At 36.8% G+C, this 18,189-nt stretch overlaps 1 protein-coding gene across 11 annotated transcripts in view; it reads left to right on the plus strand.

Moving 5' to 3' along the window:
* The first annotated feature begins 970 nt into the window (after nt 1-970).
* Nucleotides 971-18,189, plus strand: part of CHD7 (chromodomain helicase DNA binding protein 7) — a 224,135-nt gene continuing 206,916 nt past the window's right edge. For 5 of the 11 annotated variants that reach the window (XM_074278743.1, XM_074278751.1, XM_074278753.1 and 2 more), the window contains exon 1: nt 971-1,308. The gene's annotated coding sequence lies outside the window, so the exon portion shown is untranslated. Of the gene's footprint in view, nt 1,309-1,899; nt 2,407-2,455; nt 2,476-3,119; nt 4,109-18,189 lie in introns of those variants that run through there. The other 6 variants (XM_074278744.1, XM_074278745.1, XM_074278746.1 and 3 more) reach the window with 6 other exon arrangements.

Below are 18,189 nucleotides of genomic sequence, written 5' to 3' on the forward strand. Positions count from 1 at the left end.
TTGGGCAACACCTCCTCATACATTTGGCTGAGTGGAAAGGGTTCTAAATAAACAGCTTCCTACCCCGGGGGAGTGCTGCACCCTGACACACAAGGAAAGGTGATGTGAGGTGGAAAACGTGGCAACTCCTTTTCTAAAATATGCACTCTTCTCTCTTCTCCTTTAAAGCAACCTCCTCCTCTCCCCTTCAGCAACTTGCGGAGCGGAACGGAACTAGTACTTGTGAGTTTGTATCCACTGAAAGAGGAGGTCATCAACTTTGTAGCACTACCCAGGGCTACAACAGTAGCACTTTCACCCGACCACCGCCCCACACCACCACCTTCGGCAAACACCGGAGTATTTATTATTATTTGAAGAAAGGCCAGCGAGGCCAGCCCAGAGTACTGAGAAACATTCTCCAGATCCCCCTCCAGTCCCCGTTCTAGGACGGGAAGTGGAACTCCTGAATGAGTAATCCCTCCCCCCAGTCTCATCTTTCTCCATCTCTCCATCTTTCCATTCTTCCCCCCATATTCTCTTTCCCTTCTTTTTCTCCTTCCTTCTTTCAATCTTCATGTTCTCTCCTGTTTTTCTTCCCTCTTCTTTCTCATTCTCTCTTCCTTTCACTTCTGTTTCATTCTTCTCTTTAGTTTTCCTTTTTTCCTCTCATTCTCTCTTTCTATGCTCATCTCTTATCTTTCTGTCTTCTGTTTCTCATCCTCTCTCTCTCTCTCTTTCTTTCTCTCTCCCTCCCCCCCCCAACCCCTTCACTCCCCCTCATTCTCTGTCTCTCCAGCTCTTCAGCCACAGCCACCCCGGCCGAATTCTTGCATAAATTATACCAGGCGATGACTGACGTCAGGTGTCGGCGGCGCGGGCGCGCCTCCGGGGAGAACAGGCGGCAGCTGAGCGGCGGCGGCGTGGCGGGGGCGCGCAGCGCGGGGGCGCGCAGGCGCTGGTGTGCTGGAGCCGCGGCGGCGGCGGCGACGGCGGCGGCAGCGGAGGCGGCGGCGGCGGCGGCGGCGGCGGCGGCGCGGGGGGTTGAGCTCTGGTGTTGCGGACGGACGCGCTCGTGCTCGGGAACTATCGGATTAAACTTGAATCGAGTGAAATTACACAAAGGAGAGAAGAGGAGAAAGGAGGACTAGGGGACCCCGGAGACCCTGAAACTCACCAGAGCCCATTTCACCCGCGGCCAACTCTCTGCCCGTGAATTAAACCCCCCCTGGCAGCGGCAGCCCAGCTCAACTCCGGGGTCCGCTCTGGGTTTTGTTTTCCCCTCTGGCCGAGGGCACCGGCAGAGACCCCCCCCTCCCCGCCAACTGGGTGAGTGAGTTTCTCGGGGCTCCCTCCCGGGAGGAGGAGCGGCGGCAGGAAATTGCTACTTGGGGAAGACGGAGGAGTAAGAGGAGCGGAGTTGGGTCTAAGTGAAGAGTTGAGACTGTGCGATGGAAGGGAGGGGGACCCAGAAACCGGGAGAGGACCCCAGGGGGACTGGGGCAGGGGCCGGAGGCGGTGGTGGGAGCAGCCGTGTTGATGAATAACCGCACGGCGACTCCTTCCCCGGGGTTACCCTGTTGTAACCCGGTGGTGGCGGCAGGAGCCGCCTGGACACAGCAGCAGCAGCAGCAGCCACCGCCAGGGCTGACGATCCCCACACTCTGTGGGTCCCTGGGTGTTGGGGGGGGGGTGCCTAACTTGCGGAGAGAATAACGTTCTCCGGTCCCCCCCCCCCCCCCCCCGCTCTAACTTTTGCCTCTGGGATGAAAGGGGACTACACAGCGCGGTTTGGGGGGAGCAGCTTTGGGTCCGTTCCGATACGGGTGTGCTGAGCTGGGGTGGGGGGGAGGCGGAGTGTTGCACAGTATGTGTGTAGGGTCACTTCCTTGGATGTAAATGGCTTTTTGTTGTGCTGCTGGGGGAGGAGGGAGGAGGATGGGGGACAGAAGTGAATGTGTGTGAGTGTGTGTGTTTGTGTGAGCGTTTCCTCTCGCACCGCTGCTCGTCTCTTTCCTTTTCAGAGCACGAGTTACTAAGGGTTTTATTTTAAATAGAAAGAGAGGGTGAAAAAAAAAAGTTGAGTAAAACTAACTGTGAGAAAGAGAAATGGGAACGAGGAGAACTGGATAGATAAAAGAAAAGAGAAGTGGCGGTGGCTGAGAGAGAGAGAGAGAGAGAGAGAGAGAGAGAGAGAGAGAGAGAGAGAGAGAGGACAGAGAGAGAGAGAGGACAGAGAGAAAGAGAGAGAGAGGAAGGAAGGACAGGACTCCGGGAATCACGACAGGGAGATCTACCCCCCTCCCCTCTTCTCTCTCCTCTCCCTCTCCTCTTCCCCTCCCCTCCCCTCCTCCCCGGACCTGACCACGCTGACTGCTCCCAGCAGCAGCAGCCGCCGCCGCGGCGGCTACACAAGCGCTAAACAAAGTGAGTCCTTCCCATTGCCACGCGCATTTCGTTTTTTCCTTTTGGAGGTTTCTCACGGAAGAATAACCTGTGAGGTTTGCTGGGTGGGGGTTGGGGGGGGGTAGTGGTGGACAGGATAATCTTGTGGCAACTGTGAGGGGAGGAAGTACTGGGGGGGAGGGAAAAGGAGGAGGGGGAGGAAGGGAGAGAACACGAGGTGCTGGTGTTTGTCCTGAGAGCTGGAAAGTGCAGGAGAGGAGGGTCTGAATGGGAGCGACGGAGAGTTACACGCATTGGAGACAGGGGGATCCCGGGGTTCCTCGGCTGCTCCCAACAGCCGAAGAAGAAAGAAAGAGGGAAGGGAGACTAGGGGCGGGGAGGAGGGGGGTGGGTTACTCGAGGGGGAGGAGGAGAAAAGAGATAACACTACCTTGCCGGGCTGGACTAGGGTTGGCGGTGGCGGCGGCTGCTGCATAATAGAGACTTAACCCTCGAAACCCAACTCCGCTTCCCTTCCTCCCCCCACCTTACACTGCCTGGAGGTTAGGGGCAGAGAGTGGGTGGGGGTCACCAGGTGACTCCCAGAGGTGGTTGGGGTGGGTTTTTCTTTTAAAATAACAACGATTTTGAGGGTGAACGGAAAAGGTGGTTTGAGGCCAAGCGGTCAGTGGGGAGAGGAAGAGGAGGGGGAAGCAGCGAGGGTGGGAGGGGGATGGTGTTGTTTGTTTGATTCACATTGGGAGCTGGGCTTACCGGAGGTTCGGTGTGCGTGTGTTTGCCCCACTGGGAGAACCGGATGAATGGGGTGGGTTTTTGTGGTGGTGCGGTGGAGGCAGTGAAAGCTGTTAAATGCGGGGCGGGTAGAAGTGAGAAGCGGACACTGTGTGTACATGTGTGTGGTGGTAGTGTATCTATGTGTGGGGGGGATTGTTGGTGAGTCTCCGGGAGAAGGAGCTGCAGGCTACGAGCAGCCATCATTACATTGCATTCATTTATCCTGATAGCATTACATAAGAGGAGGACACCCTCACTGTGGGAATATGCCCCCCAAAACTAATTGCTCTGTTGCCTTTGTGAGTGCTCCCTAATAGGAAAGTGGTATTTATAGTGCACATGCCATATAGATCGGACGTTTTTCCCCCCAGAGGTCACTTTTAGAGACTGTTCACGCCTCGGTTTAAAGTAGTTGTTTTTTTCCCCCTGAACAGACAATGGACAAAAGAAAAGTAGCAATCCACATGGGGAGTTTCCTTTTGAATTACTAGAATTAGGTACACTATCCAACTCTCCACAGGCTAAGTGTACTTTTTAGTTTTCTTTTTTATATTATTTAACAAGGACATTTTAAAATAGTTTATTAAAAATTATTCATCACTTTGTTTGGTTTCTGAAATATACCGAACATTCTTATTAGCTTATTTTTTTTAAACTAAAGATATATATGTTCTGATCTTACTTTCGGAAAATCAGATTTTGAATAATGTTTATAGTGGGCAATACCTTCCCAAAAGGGATGTTTCCTCATTTCCCCTCCCCTTATTTTCTGTCTCACTAATTGGGGAAACACGCATTAAACATAACAATCTAGTTGAAAAAAAATCTTTCTGTTCATTTCCTCACAGATCTATTCTAAGGACGACAAAAAAATCTTAATGACTATGATCTTAGCAGCATGAGTAGCTGATTTATCCCAGTTATAATTCCCGTTAGTTTGCAGTAATGTGTAAGTATGTATATATATACATATGTATAATCCCTATTAAAAATAACTCAATGATTTTTATGAAGTTGAAATCCATAATTCCTCCCAACCCCCAATCACAAGAGTGCATCTGTCGCTTGGAGTGTTTTTGTCTTGCTGTTGCACAACAGAGGCTCTCCAGTCTTTAACCTAAAATGGCAGCTTTAATTTGACTGGGGCCCATTCATTGACAATGATAATAAAAAGGCTGAAAGCTAGATGCTTGGGGCATATAGTAGAACTGGCCTCTTCATCTCTAGGTGATAATAAGGAAAAGATAGTCTGAGAGTTCCTGCTTGTTCACTAAAAGTTTTCCTGAAAAAAAAAAAATCATTAAAAACTGGCAGTTTGCAGAACACATTTTAGAAAAAGAATTGGAGAGCTTGATAAGACAAATATCAGGAAATAATTTTGTTTTATTAAGAAACTGAATGTTGCAATAGTTCTCTTCCAGGTGACCCGAAAGGGGTGGTGGTGTAGATAACCTATTTGAATTAGGCTCCTAACAGGTGATTATTCCAGTCATAGATTTCAGAAGTCTATCGAGGTTTTGTGGTGAACCCTGTGTACACAATTAGCTCTATATTCATAGCATTTAAAATTTTTTTTCCTCGTATGATACAGAATCAAAGTATCATCCCTACACATTTTCCACTTTTAAACAGTTTTTAGTTAGACAGAATAATAGTTTACAATGTTATTTGTAGTTTAGGGTAAAGTTATGCTAGTTTTGAAATGGATTTATTTTAAAATACATTGAACTTCCTCTGTACTCTGTTATAGAAAAGTAGGAGAAAATCATACCAGAAGGTTATTGTGAATAGTTTTAGCGTGCTACATACACCTCTTTTGAAGAAAAATGATAGCTTTCAAAACAATTCTGCAAACACAGTGTAAAAGACAAATTTTAAAAATAGTACTTTTATATACTTAGCTTTTCCTTTTTAACTTTAAAAATAGCATTTTCAAGAGTTCATCCATAATTGGTTGTTGTTAATTAGTGTAAATTTCAGTTCCATAATCATTATCTCCTATGAGTGTTTGAAGATCTTGTATATTAGGTTTAATATTATTTAATTATTGGAAACTCTTAATTTAAAAGGAATTCATTTTAATAGGAAGGGGAGATAATAAGATAGTAATTGTGATGAATCTAAATGCTTTGAGATACTGTTGGGAAAGTTTTAAGGTCAAATTCAGCTCTAAGAATGATGATTTGGTAATAATGGGACACTATAAAATAATAGTTAAGAATGTCAGAACTTTTCTTCATTTATATACATATACATATACAAATTCAGTATTTAGAAATGCTGCATTATAGCTTTAACAATTTTATTAGATGAAAAGAACACGTAATTTAAACCGTTTTTGTTTCAAGAGAGCCCTGTTTATGTGTTCCGATGAATTCACATGTCACATGTAAGAGTAGTGACACTCATCAGTTTATGGTAACTCTTCCCCAAAAGTACTGTGCAGTTTTAAATTCCTTTATTCTACTGAGAATTTTGTCAGAAGATAACTATAATTTCATTATTTAAAAAGTTTAATTTTAAAATATTTGCATTAAAATGTCAAAAGAATGAAGATAGTTCTTCTTTCACATAGGAGTCCAGTGGAGGTCTTCATGTTTGATAGAGGACATCAGACTCAGTTATAAATGTTGAATATGAATAAGGTGGCGAAAGAATAAACATAATTAACTTTAAAAAAATGACCCCCTCCACCTCAAACTTTAGATATGTTCAGGTAGGAAATGACTTAACCTCCTGATCAAATGAACTTTATATAAATAAAGGAAAAAGACATATCTTATGTTGGTCTATCTGTTAAAAAGGAAAGAGAAGGAATATTTTGTTGAAGTATGAGATCATGTTAGGAATGTTCTAATGTAATATGACTCTTTGCATTGGCATGGTAAACTCTAAATGGGTGTATTTGTCTCAATTTTTGTATAATAGCTTTTTTGTTGTAATCTTTACATTTATTGACCAGTTAGCTTTAAAATCTGTAAAATAGGAATTGGTATTTTAAAAAATAGTATGAAAGGTAGGTCAAGGAATAATTAAGAGTACCAGGATGAGAAAAGCAATAGGTAGGTGTGTTTATATGTATTCACGTGCAAGTAAACTAAGATTTGATACAAAGTTAACAAATGAAACAAATCTGTTAAAACTATCATCACTCCATTAGTTTAACAAATGATAACTTTCTTTTGTCCTTCCATTGAACATACTATTTGCTATTACCATTAAATAAAATGTCTCTGCTGACATCTGAGATAAATATTATAGCTAATCTGAAATGCTGAAGATGACTTGGTCTTTAATTCATTATTCTAATTCAGATATTATTTGAAATCTTATAATGGCAGAATTATGATTAAGAGCTGGGAAAGTTAGATAAACATCAGTTATGAGTATTTATTTTTAATGGGATACCAAAAATTATAAATAAATACTCATAACTGATGTTTACCTAACTTTCCCAGCTCTTAATCGTTACAATTTTTTTCATCAGAATCCTACAAAATTCATACTGGAGTCAAGCAGACATAGATTCAGATCACTTCTCTGATACTTGACTAGCTATATGATCTCTAATAAATCATTTAACCTCTAAATCTCTATTTTCTCATCTATAAAATGTCAATTATAAAACTTGTAACTATTTTGTGGGTAAACTCACATGAGATCGTGTTTTGCAAATATTAAAATGCTATATAAATGTTGGATGTTATTATTTCATTCATTCAACTAAGCATCTGTTATATGTAGAACATTGCTAAATGATGGAGATGAAATAAAAATTAAATAAGATACTGTCCCCATTTCCTGGAACTCATAAAATATATGAGAAGTAATATATTTATATACACATATATACAAAGGACTCTATTAGGTTCTGGGGTGGGAAAGATCACTTTATATATAGAAAAGACTAAGGAAGGCTTTTGGGAAGAAGTGAAATTTGCACTGGGGTTTAAAGGGCATTAGAATTTTAGCAAATGATGATAGAACACAACATTACTGGCAATTTAAGAACTGGAAAGGACCTTAGGAAACTAGCCCAGCCCCTCTTCTGCAGATGTGGAAACCAAGGTTCATAGAGGTAGGTTTACTTACCTGCCTAAGAAAACTACTTAGTCATAGAGCCAATTCTAGGAATCTTAATATGCCAAGATGCCTTCTCCTATACCACACTGCTTTCTGTCACTAATATCACTTCTCAATAGGCATCTTCTCTTTTAAAAAGTCATAGGAGAATATGACAGTAGATCTTTAAAAGTGCTTTAAAAATAACATTTATTGTGAAATATTAGCATTAAAAAAATCCCTATGATTAATCACAAAGAAAAAGATTGGTGGCTATTCCAAAGTTTCATAACTTTTAAATGAAGACATACAATAAATATTTTAGTTATATTCTCTCTTATTGTGATGTTAGGTACATGCAAGTGTGATTGATTTTCCTCAGCATACTTTGTTCAAAAAAAGAAATAGTTTTGAACTTTCCTTTGAAATTTCAGAAATTTGATTTCTTCTTTGTAATGTGCTAGAAGAAATGAAATTAGAATGGAACTATAAAACTACTTATAAGTTAGATTATAGAGGAAGATTCTTGTTCAGCATAGATTGGAATTGATAGCCTCTAGTTATTTCTAACTGACATTCTCTCATTCTGTGAAATGTTTTCTCGTGAACCTTTTATATAATGTTTATAAGTCAAGTGGAAACAGATCTTAAAATAATGACAATTACACAACAAAGATTAATTGAGATTTGTTTCAAAGCTTCTGTTGATGTAAAATTAGGAATATACTATGTTTTAGTGGCCCTTTGAAATGCTTATAATATTAGATTTTATTGACAATTTAGTTATGCAGCTTCTTGCATGGATTCATTCATATATGCTCCTGGTGACAGTCAGTTCTGGACAGAATCTTACTAATTCATGATATTGTTTGCAAATATATTGTTTTTGTTTTGTGGTTTTTTTTTCCTTCCAGGCAGTTTATGGAAGGTCCCCAATCCTGTGGACCTAAAAAGTTGTTGAAGTGGTTGTCCATACTACTTAATAATAATCAAACCAATTTCCTCCTAGCCACCTTTTCTTTGCTCTTCTAGTAGCATGTTTGGGCTTGGTTGAGCTCAGTAAACATATTCAGTTGATAGAATGTACTTATAATTGTGGCAACTCCACACCATTGCTACACTTGGCCACACCTTACTTTTTTTGTATTTCCACACTGGTGAAATAATAGTGAAGGAATCAAGAGGTTGTCATTATGTTACTAGTTATGTAAATGATGCAATAAGGCCCATGGGCCCCTAGTAGATTGCTATTGTGGCCCCCTATGTTTTCAGTCTTATATATCCCTCCTTGAGGGAGTTACATGCAATTTTAAGAAAGCATTGCAATATTGTTCATATGATAGAAATAAATTGAATAATTATTTAGAAAAAAAGCAATTTGTGTCTAGAACCTTATCCTAATCATTGAGGAAAGTAAGTTCTTTTTTTGTATTTATTGTTATTCTTGAAGCTACTGATTAATAAATTGAGTCTTAAGTTATTCTGATAATAAGCAAGTTATGAAAGAAATCAACTTGAACTAATTTTTAAAAACTTGAAATTTTCTGATTTTAAATGTTCTATGAGACACTAAGACAAAGAAGACCTCAATACTGATATATAATGGTTTTTAATGGACTTTCCCCCCTGTTTACAAATGTGCATCTGATTTACTCACTTTTGCTTTTAAAATCAGATGCTTGTTAATATTAGGAATAAAGAGGTTAAATCTATTTTTTAAAAAGTAGAATTAATTATTCAAGGAGCAATTACAAGAATGTACATTTGTTATTTGTTACATTCCTTGTAGGTTATTTCTGTTTTGAATGCACATTTATTTAACTTTTTTTTTTCTTTCTAAACAGGAAAGGTTTAGTCATCTATGCAGGACTTCTTAAACTTTTCCTACTCCCAAATCTTTTTTTGCCCAAGCAATTTTTGTGTGATCCTGGGTATATAGGTATATGAAATAACTCTACAAACCAAACATTTACCAATAATAAATCATAATTTACCGATAACAAATCACATATGAGATTCCATATGGGGTCAAAACCACAGTTTAAGAAGTGGGGCTCTACAAGGAACAAGTTAGGCCTTTTTGGTTGCTAGGAGGAAAACTTTTAATGGAAGAGTTACTTTTTTTTTTTTTTTTTTGCTTTTGGATTAGTTGAATATTATGATTAAATTGGCCTTAAGAGTAGTGAAACTGCTGTGGAATAAGATTGGAAGCATTAAGACACTTTAAAAAAAATTTTATACATTTTAAAATACAAATTGTTTTGGAATTTGTTGTCTCATTTGATCTTCAAAATAATAAATGTTGCAATTTATGAAATTCCATCTCTAACAAAAGTGCTCAAATGGAAAGCCTCCTTGTAGAAGAATTAAATGACTTCTATGGTATAATTTTAAGTGGAAGAGTAAGGAAGATGTTTGTGCTTGTGTATGTGAACATGCATTTGTGCAAGTATGTGCATATACATATGCCTATCTTTTGAGTAAGGTAGAGGTTATCTATCTTTCAGGAACATAGTGGAATAACTGAAGAGAAGATAGATCAGGTAATGTGCTTGTTTGGAGTTTCTTGCTATGGTTTTCATTAATCTTAAGGATTGGGTAAGAGGCTCCTGTTGTTGAAGTTCTGTAATCAATATGTTTCTGCCATTGGTTGGAAAACGTGATACTTCTTATTGCTATTATGACCAGTTAGCAAACTCAGTGAGAATGTAGAACATGGTCAGTGAGAGTAGGAATAAAGATGGAGTTTTATATATTAGAATGAGAAGTTTAGATGGTTGTGGTAGATTGAACATATCTTTTTCTTTGTGTATTCACACACAGAGACACACAGAATATATATTGTATGTATATATTCCTATCCTTCTGTGCCATGTTTCCTTTATGTAATATAATATGTGTGATATTTGGGTAGTTTATGAATTTTTTTTTTTTTTTTTTTTGTTATGAGCTTTAGCTATTTGGAGGTAATTTTGCTTACCAAAAAGCCCATGTCCCTCCTTTACTTCCCTGTCCCCCCCATTCTGTTCTATCTCAAGAAAAAAAATGACCCTAAAACTCTATGAAAATCAAGGTGAAAAAAACCTAATCAGTTGTTATTGAAGGCACAATAACATTTTTATATTTATATTTTTAATACTCCTAAGTACTTCCACAAATCATTCATATACATAAAATAGATAGAAGGCCTTCAGTTTCTAAACTATTTTACCAGCGAACTAGGAAAAGAACCCAAGCTAGCAGAGTTTTTTGAATTCTTAGTGACTTTGTTGTAGCTCTTTCAGATAGTAAATACTTTATTTAGAAGGATAAACTGTCTTGCACCCTACTTAATGGTTATCACTATCCCATTAGAGTAAATAAATACCTTGCCTTGCTTTGAAATAATGTCCATAACTTAAAGTAACTAAACTTTTAAAAAGTCCCTGATTGTGATGGCTTTATTGTTCTATGTATATGTACTTGTTGGTTATTGCATTTTTACTTTAGCTAACCTCAAATTTGTGGATCTTATTAAAAAATGCACTTGAAATATTTTAGCCATTTCAAAATCTTTTAAGTAATGAAGCATATTTAAATGGCTTGAATGGTTCTTTCTATTCTGTTTCCCTATCAGATGGTCAATAGGGCAAAATAATACTATACATTAATAGACTAAATTCTTGTTGGATTAACTGAACTCATAGTTCAGTTTAGAAAGTTCAGAAAAACACTTTTAAGATTATCTATTCCTAAAGTGTGTTACCCAGAAAAGAAAAAATCCTTAGTCAAGTATTTAGCAAAAGTCTATCATAGTATACCATATCAGCACATGCTATTCTGTTAAAATGTTATGTAGTATTGTTGTAAGCTATATTACTAAGGTAACATAATGGTTTAAAATGGACAAATGACAAGAAGTAGTGATTAGGTAATTGTTTTTACTGTTCTCTAGGTACTGAATTGGCAATTCATATTTATGTGTAATTTTGATGTTAGTAAATCATTTCTGGTATTTTGCTTTACAAAATACCTATGTTACCTAATATTCTTGGTAACAGAGGTAATTCAGAAGAATAGTTGCTTAAAATAGAATCACAATTTAGAAACAGACTATCAGCCATGAGATTTAGGGTTCTTAGAACCCAATGTGGTCCAACTTACTAATGTTATGAATAATGCAACTGATGCTTAGAAGAAATAGAGAGACTTAACTAAGATTTCATAGCTGGTTTAACTGCAGTCCAGTGATTTTCCTAATTCTGCCCTACCTACCATGCTAATTGTTCTGTTTGACCTTATAGGACAGAATGTGACTATGATTCTGAGTGGAAATTGCAGAGAGGTAGATTTGACATAAAACTTTCTAACAGTTATCAATACATAAATATAATAGATATAGACATGGAGTTGACATTTGTTAGGTATATTATGTTTCAGTAGGAATGCATTTTCAGGTATGGATTGGGTTTGATGACTGCTGAGTACCCTTCAAGTTTAAAAATTCTTCTATTCTGTGATTCATTTATTGTATATAGCTATTAGAATATTCACTAGTTTCCAACTTGTGCTATTATTTCTGTAATTAAAACTATATCTGTATTTTTTATTCTCACTTTTTTCAAACATATTCTTCTGAAACACTGTTAACATTATCACAAATGATCAACTATAGTGATTAAACTGGGTCAGGTCTAGAAGACTGGCAGGCATCATAGTATAGTGGAAAGAGTCACTGGCTTTGAAGTCAGAGAATAGAGGTTGGAATTCTACCTGTGACATTTATTACATGTGTGACCTTAACTTCTGTAGTCCTCAGCTTCCTCATCTATAAAATTAGGGGTTTGGACTAAGTGGCATCTGAGGGCCTTGCTAGGTTTCAATCTGTGATCCTGTTACTGGCATTAAAGTATTTTTAGGCTATTGTGGAAGAGAACAGGTGGCAGCTAGGTGGCTCAGTAGAGTGCTAGGCTTGGAGGCAGGAAGATTTGAGTTCAAATTCTGTCTCAGATACTTACTAGCTATATGACTCTGGGCAAGTCACTTAAGCTTCCTTTGCCTTAATTCATTGGAGAAGGAAATAGCAGTGTCTTTGCCAAGAAAACTCCACGGACAGCATGGTCCATGGCTCTGTTTGCTTCAGGACAATGAAAGAGAGTCCTACACTTAGACTTTCCAAATCTATCCCTATAAAATTTCATCCTCTATAAACAAATCAGTGAGGTTGAATATAGCTAAATAATAATTGGCTATTAGCAATGGAACATTTCTTAACCAAAATTTAATAGTTTTTAAGTGGAAACTCATTTATTCATGACGTGACTAAAAAGAATTTAACTTCATGTTTGTTGCTTTATATATTGGGATGCTTACAGTGTCGCAGTCTATCCAAACTGCCATCATTACATTCTTTGTATACCATTTAATCCTTTTCCTTGAGACCTCCCCTCACTATTTTCTTTTGAAATAACAAAGACTAGATATATGATTTGCCTTTGCCAACATGTAAACAAATAAGCTATTGCCACGAATTAGATTGGAAGGAGTGAGAGAGAACTAAAAATCAGTTTCCATTTTCTACCCAGCCACATATGATCATGCTTCTTCCTTATCTCTGCTTTCCCCCCAATCTCTCCAAGGCTTTAAAGATAGGCATCATCAGTGCCATGATCTACTCCTAACCCTATAGGGAAGAGAAAAGCAATGAGCTGGACCTCTACCAACTTTCTGGTCCATTTTCTTCTGGACTTATCTATAAAATAGAACAGATGTTTGGGGATTTTCAAGGAACTAAAATAGTTATTATTAAGGCATTAAAAATAACTTAAAATAAATCTAGACCTGGGATCCCATCCATTAGGGGACTCTGCATGAAAATTGCTTCTTTTAATGCAGTTCAGCACCTGTTCTTTACATTTTAGTCTTAATTGCCTGGGACACTGAGGTTAAGTGACATGTCCAGAGTCATATGGCTAACTGGTCAACATTAAGGGAGAAATTTAAAAACCAAGTCTTCTTGGCTTCAAAGTCAGCCTTCTCTTCACTGTGATACACTGTCCTTCCAAAAACACACACACACACACACACACACACACACACACACACACACACACACACCCCATATGGTTATTTATATTAAAAATTGTTTAAGGGCCTTTTAATTAGAAGGCACGGCTGGATTATTGAGAAAAATGTAAAGATGAACAAATTGCAGTCTATGCCCTCAATTTTCTTGCAGTCTATAAAATGTTTCCTCACTTCCTCCATCTCCTTGTCTGACATTGAATAAGCTGCTAAATTTGGTTGCTTCTGCCACCAAAACATTTGTCTTCCATCCACTCTTTTCCATTAGTACTAGTTCCTCCTAAGTTTAGGATCTCATTAACTGAAGTAGTCTACACTTTCCCCTTCTTTCCATTTTACCCTCTGTTAATTTTCATTTAGTTATGATCATGTTGCCTTTTCCACCCCACTCCCTCCCCCATTAAAAACTTTTGTAAACTCTCTATTGCCTTCTAAATAAAGTCCAAATTCCTTGCCTTGGTGTTAAAAGGTATTTACTCAGTGCTCTGCCTTCCTAGCCTTATGTCCCACTTAGAGTCAAGCTGGGATACTTGTCATCCACTGAACATCTGGAATTTTGTTTCTGTAATTTTGTCGTCTCTACTCAGAATGACTCGATTAGCCTCTCTTCCTTCCCCCTTTCCCTCTTCTGCCTGTATAAATCCTACCTAGTCTTTTTAGGAACTCCAGAATCAGGAACACTTTTTTTTTTTTTTTTCCTCTATAAGCCTATGTTCCATCTCCTAATCCCCCTGAAAGAAAACAAAACAAACAAAATCCAACTTCTTTACATTATCCTGAACTTTTTATAGCACTTGTGATATTTAATATATTATTAATTTATATACTTGTTTTGTTGCCCATATTAGACTTAGATTCCTTGGGTCTCTTTCTTGTCCTCTTAGCATCTTGCACATAGAAGTTATGAAAACTTTTAAATAAACAGTTATAATTATTGGCTGGAATTTCTTAATTAAAAAAAATTTCATATTCTACTTTAAAATATTTTAATATGATGACTTACAATTAGACTTTAAAATTCAAGTCTCTTTTTACATTTTAGCATTCTTCGTCAGATGCTACATTTTGTCAGGAAAGTTATTTTGGCATGACAGTATGCCCAAGGGAAGGTAGACAGCATTCTTAATGTACCACTAAAAATGAACAGTTTTTCATAGTGTTAAAATAAAAATTTGGGCTTTAATTTAGGAAGTTATATAAAATTCAGTTGTGAAAATTAGGATAGCTTATTTTCTTTTTTGAGACTTTATTCTAATTAATAGCATAATAATATTTTTTCTTAATGAGAATTATTGTATTTTAACATTTCTTTCTTGTATTGGATAAAGTTCTAATCTTTTTCATTGTGACATAAAGTTTACTCTGGAGGAGTGCAAAATGAAAGTTCTAGAGGGTCATGTGAAACTCACTGTAAAGCTTCAGATCTGATGACCAACTATATATCTGTCCCAATATATCTATAGTTATATCTGTCTATGTATCTGTCTTTTTATTTTTATTTTTTTTAGGATTTAGTCTTGCAAAATAAGGAGAGATTCATCACCAAAAGCTGGCTACCAGGTCATGAAAACTCATGAAGCTAGTCATTTTAAGTTCATGGGAGGAGGGGAGGAGAAGTAGACATTAGATATTTTTGTACTTTGCATAATTGAAGATTAACAAAAAATTGGTTTCTGAAGAAATTGTATAATGATTATTATCTATGAATTTTATTCAAAATTCTCATTGTGTTATTATAATGTATTGAAAAGCAAAGCTCTAAATAAGCATATTAAATCTAAAATATGTTGAAAATGTTAAGTGATGCCCATAGTAGTCTGTGAGTATAACAAGTAGGTTAAAATGGATAATTAGTTAATCTCTGGAAGCAGAGCCTAGTTTCAATATGTGTAAGAAAGAGTAGAGTAGGTCTGGTGATTTTTTTCGCATGTTAAAATAGCCATACTGAAGTATATATGAAAAAAAATTTGAGGAGTATGTGTTAAATTTTATAGGGGACAATTCTTATTCAGATTTATCTTATAGCAACTAAAAATTTACTGAATTGGTAGCTCCTATTTTCACATTTCCACAGTAGCTATTATCATAATTAATATACTTAATATTTAAGAGTAATTATTTTGTTGAGGCAACTTCTAATTTACACAGCCAACTTTATTTTCAAGAGCACTTCAAAACAAGTGATATGTTTCAAAAGATTTATCTGGGGTCCTGGCTGACTTAATTTCATCCTTATATATTTCTTAATTTCATTAAAGAGTGTGTCTAAAATGGTATTTGTATATATCTGTGTAAGTTATAAAAGAAGGATGTATATAGCATCTGAAAATCTGTGAATGTCAGAATTGGATGACCCTTAGAGTTTTCCAGCCCAAATCATAACAAGGCCTTTCTCTTTCCTTGAGAGAAGTGCAAGTTCAGTAATCAGCAATCTTTTTGTAAAGTGAGTTGTGCTAAGAGTTAGGGATACAAAGAAAGAAAAAAAGATAACATTCTCTATCCTTAACAAACTTAGAATATAAAGAAGTCCACTCTCTGGCCAAATGTAAGCTCTTAAAAAGTAGAAGTTTGTATTTTTGTCTCTGTCTCCCATGTAATGCCTTTCACTGACATGCTAAGAAATGTTTAATTGATTTTAATAGCCTTTAATACTGTTGTCTATGTTTTTCCTCTTGCAACTAACCTCTTGATTTTGGTGATATCACATTCTTCTGGATCATCTTTGAGATCCCTGCCTATATTTTATGACACAGATCCACTTTTTTCTCTCTTGTTTTTCACTTGATAACCTTTCTTCCTCTTGCTGGGTGAAAATTGGTGTCTCCTAAGGTTTCATTTGCCAAAGGAAAGATAAAAGACCAATTTAATGTTCTTCAACAATTATTGTTTGGTTGTGTCTGACTCTTTATAACCTCAGTTGGAGTTTTCTTGGCAGAGAGATTGGAGTGGTTTGCTATTTCATTTTCCAACTCTACAAATGAGGCAAATAGGGTTAAGTGACTTGCCTAGGATCACACAGCTAGTAAGCTAGGCTGCATTTGAACTCAGGTCTTCCTAACTCTAGGTCCACCTAACTGCTCAATTTTAACTATTACATATGACTCCTAAAATTCCAGTTCTTTATTTATATCAAATTACCAGATAGTTCTTTTAGATGTCTTGTCAACACCACAAATGTGGCATATTTCAGTGCACATTCATCATATTTCTTCCCCAAATAGAGCTTGTTTCTGATTTTCCTATTGTTGTCAAGGGCATCATCATTTTTTCCTCTCACTGAGGCTTGAAATTTTGAAAGTTCCTCCTACTTCTTCCATACCTTATATAGCACCTATGAAATTCTTTCTACCCACCCTTTACAACTTAGTTCAAATGCTATCTTCTTTCAAGCAGTCTTTGATCCTTCCAGCCAATTGTATCTTCCTCTTCAGAAGGAATTCTTTTAAAAATCTTCATTTTGCTTTGTGTTGTAGTGTTTTCTTATCTCTTTGACCTTTCTTATGCTTGTTATATGCCTACGTTACTTTTTGTCCCCTTCTTTGGCTATTGCTTCCTTAGCTATCCTTTAGGCACAACAACCCCAATTCTACTATTTCCATAAAGCTTTCCTCAGTTGGTAATGATCTTTCCCTTCTTGGCCTCCATATAACTCTGTTTGTAATTCTCTTATGCATTTAGTATTTTGTATTAAAGTTATTTATATATATATAGCTGATCTCCCTTCTAAACTTACCATGAGATGAGTTTTTTTTCTTATCTGAATTTTATATTTCTCCTCGTGCATATCAGAATCTTCTGCATACAGTAAATACTTAAATGTTTGTAGTAATTGAACTTGTTCATATATTACCTCCCTTATTAGACTACAACTTCCATGATGACAGGCTACATTTTATTTATTGTATTCTGTATAGTATCTACTGTAGTCAGGAGGCAGGTAATGAATGTAATGAATAAGGAATAGACATTTCATAGCGTAAGAATACTTGTGACTTGCATTTGTTAATGGGTGGAGCCAATATTTTTAGTTCTTTCTTCCACTCTCTTGTTTCCCTATTTAGAGAACCTGGGGAGTGATTGGCTATATCACTTATGTATGTATGTATGTATAGTTAAATTAGTAGTTCCCAGATTTATCATCCCTTCTTTCACATTGAACTCTTTTTTCCTTAGCGTTCCTAGTAAGAGCTTGGAAGGTTTTCACCTTCCCTTTCCCCTAGAGAACTATTTTAATGGTGATTTGTTGCAGTTGAAATAATATAGTTTAGGTTCTTTATGGGTTAATACTATGGTTTTTTTTGTTTGTTTGTTTGTTTGTTTTAGATTGACTTAGGTACCCAAACATTTACAGTATTTTGAGACTAAAAACATTCAACATTTGAAACTACTGATTTACACAATTTTAGGATACAATCAAAGACTCTTTTTAGAGACATATGCCTCAGAGGGTGGGCAAAGAGTGATGAATGAAGTAGAATTAAGCCTCTTTATAAATGGTATTGGTGGGATAGTGGCAGCATGAGCCTACTTTAAAAGCTAATTGCTATATGTGGTTATTTAGATGACTCAAGAAATTTAAATTTATATTATAAAAAGGCATTTTAGAAGAGGGATATGTAAATGAAGAATGGAAGAATACCAAAGAAGAGAAGCTAATTATCAATGCATGCTTATTATTAAAAAAGAAATAATAAATTTATTTTTAATTTAACATTCCTGAAGAAATATTTTTCATTCAAAGTTATGAAAATTACTTTAGAAGCAACTAAAGAAATATGTCCTTATTTTTATATGTCAGTCTCTTAAGCACCTCTAGATTGTTAAACATCTGACAAGTCTACTTTGCCTAGAACTTTGCTAACCATGCTTGTGACACGTTTCTTAGCTCTTAAAGGAATTTCTAGT

The sequence above is a fragment of the Sminthopsis crassicaudata genome, chromosome 1 (assembly GCF_048593235.1).
Source record: "Sminthopsis crassicaudata isolate SCR6 chromosome 1, ASM4859323v1, whole genome shotgun sequence".
Taxonomy (NCBI): Eukaryota; Metazoa; Chordata; class Mammalia; order Dasyuromorphia; family Dasyuridae; genus Sminthopsis; species Sminthopsis crassicaudata.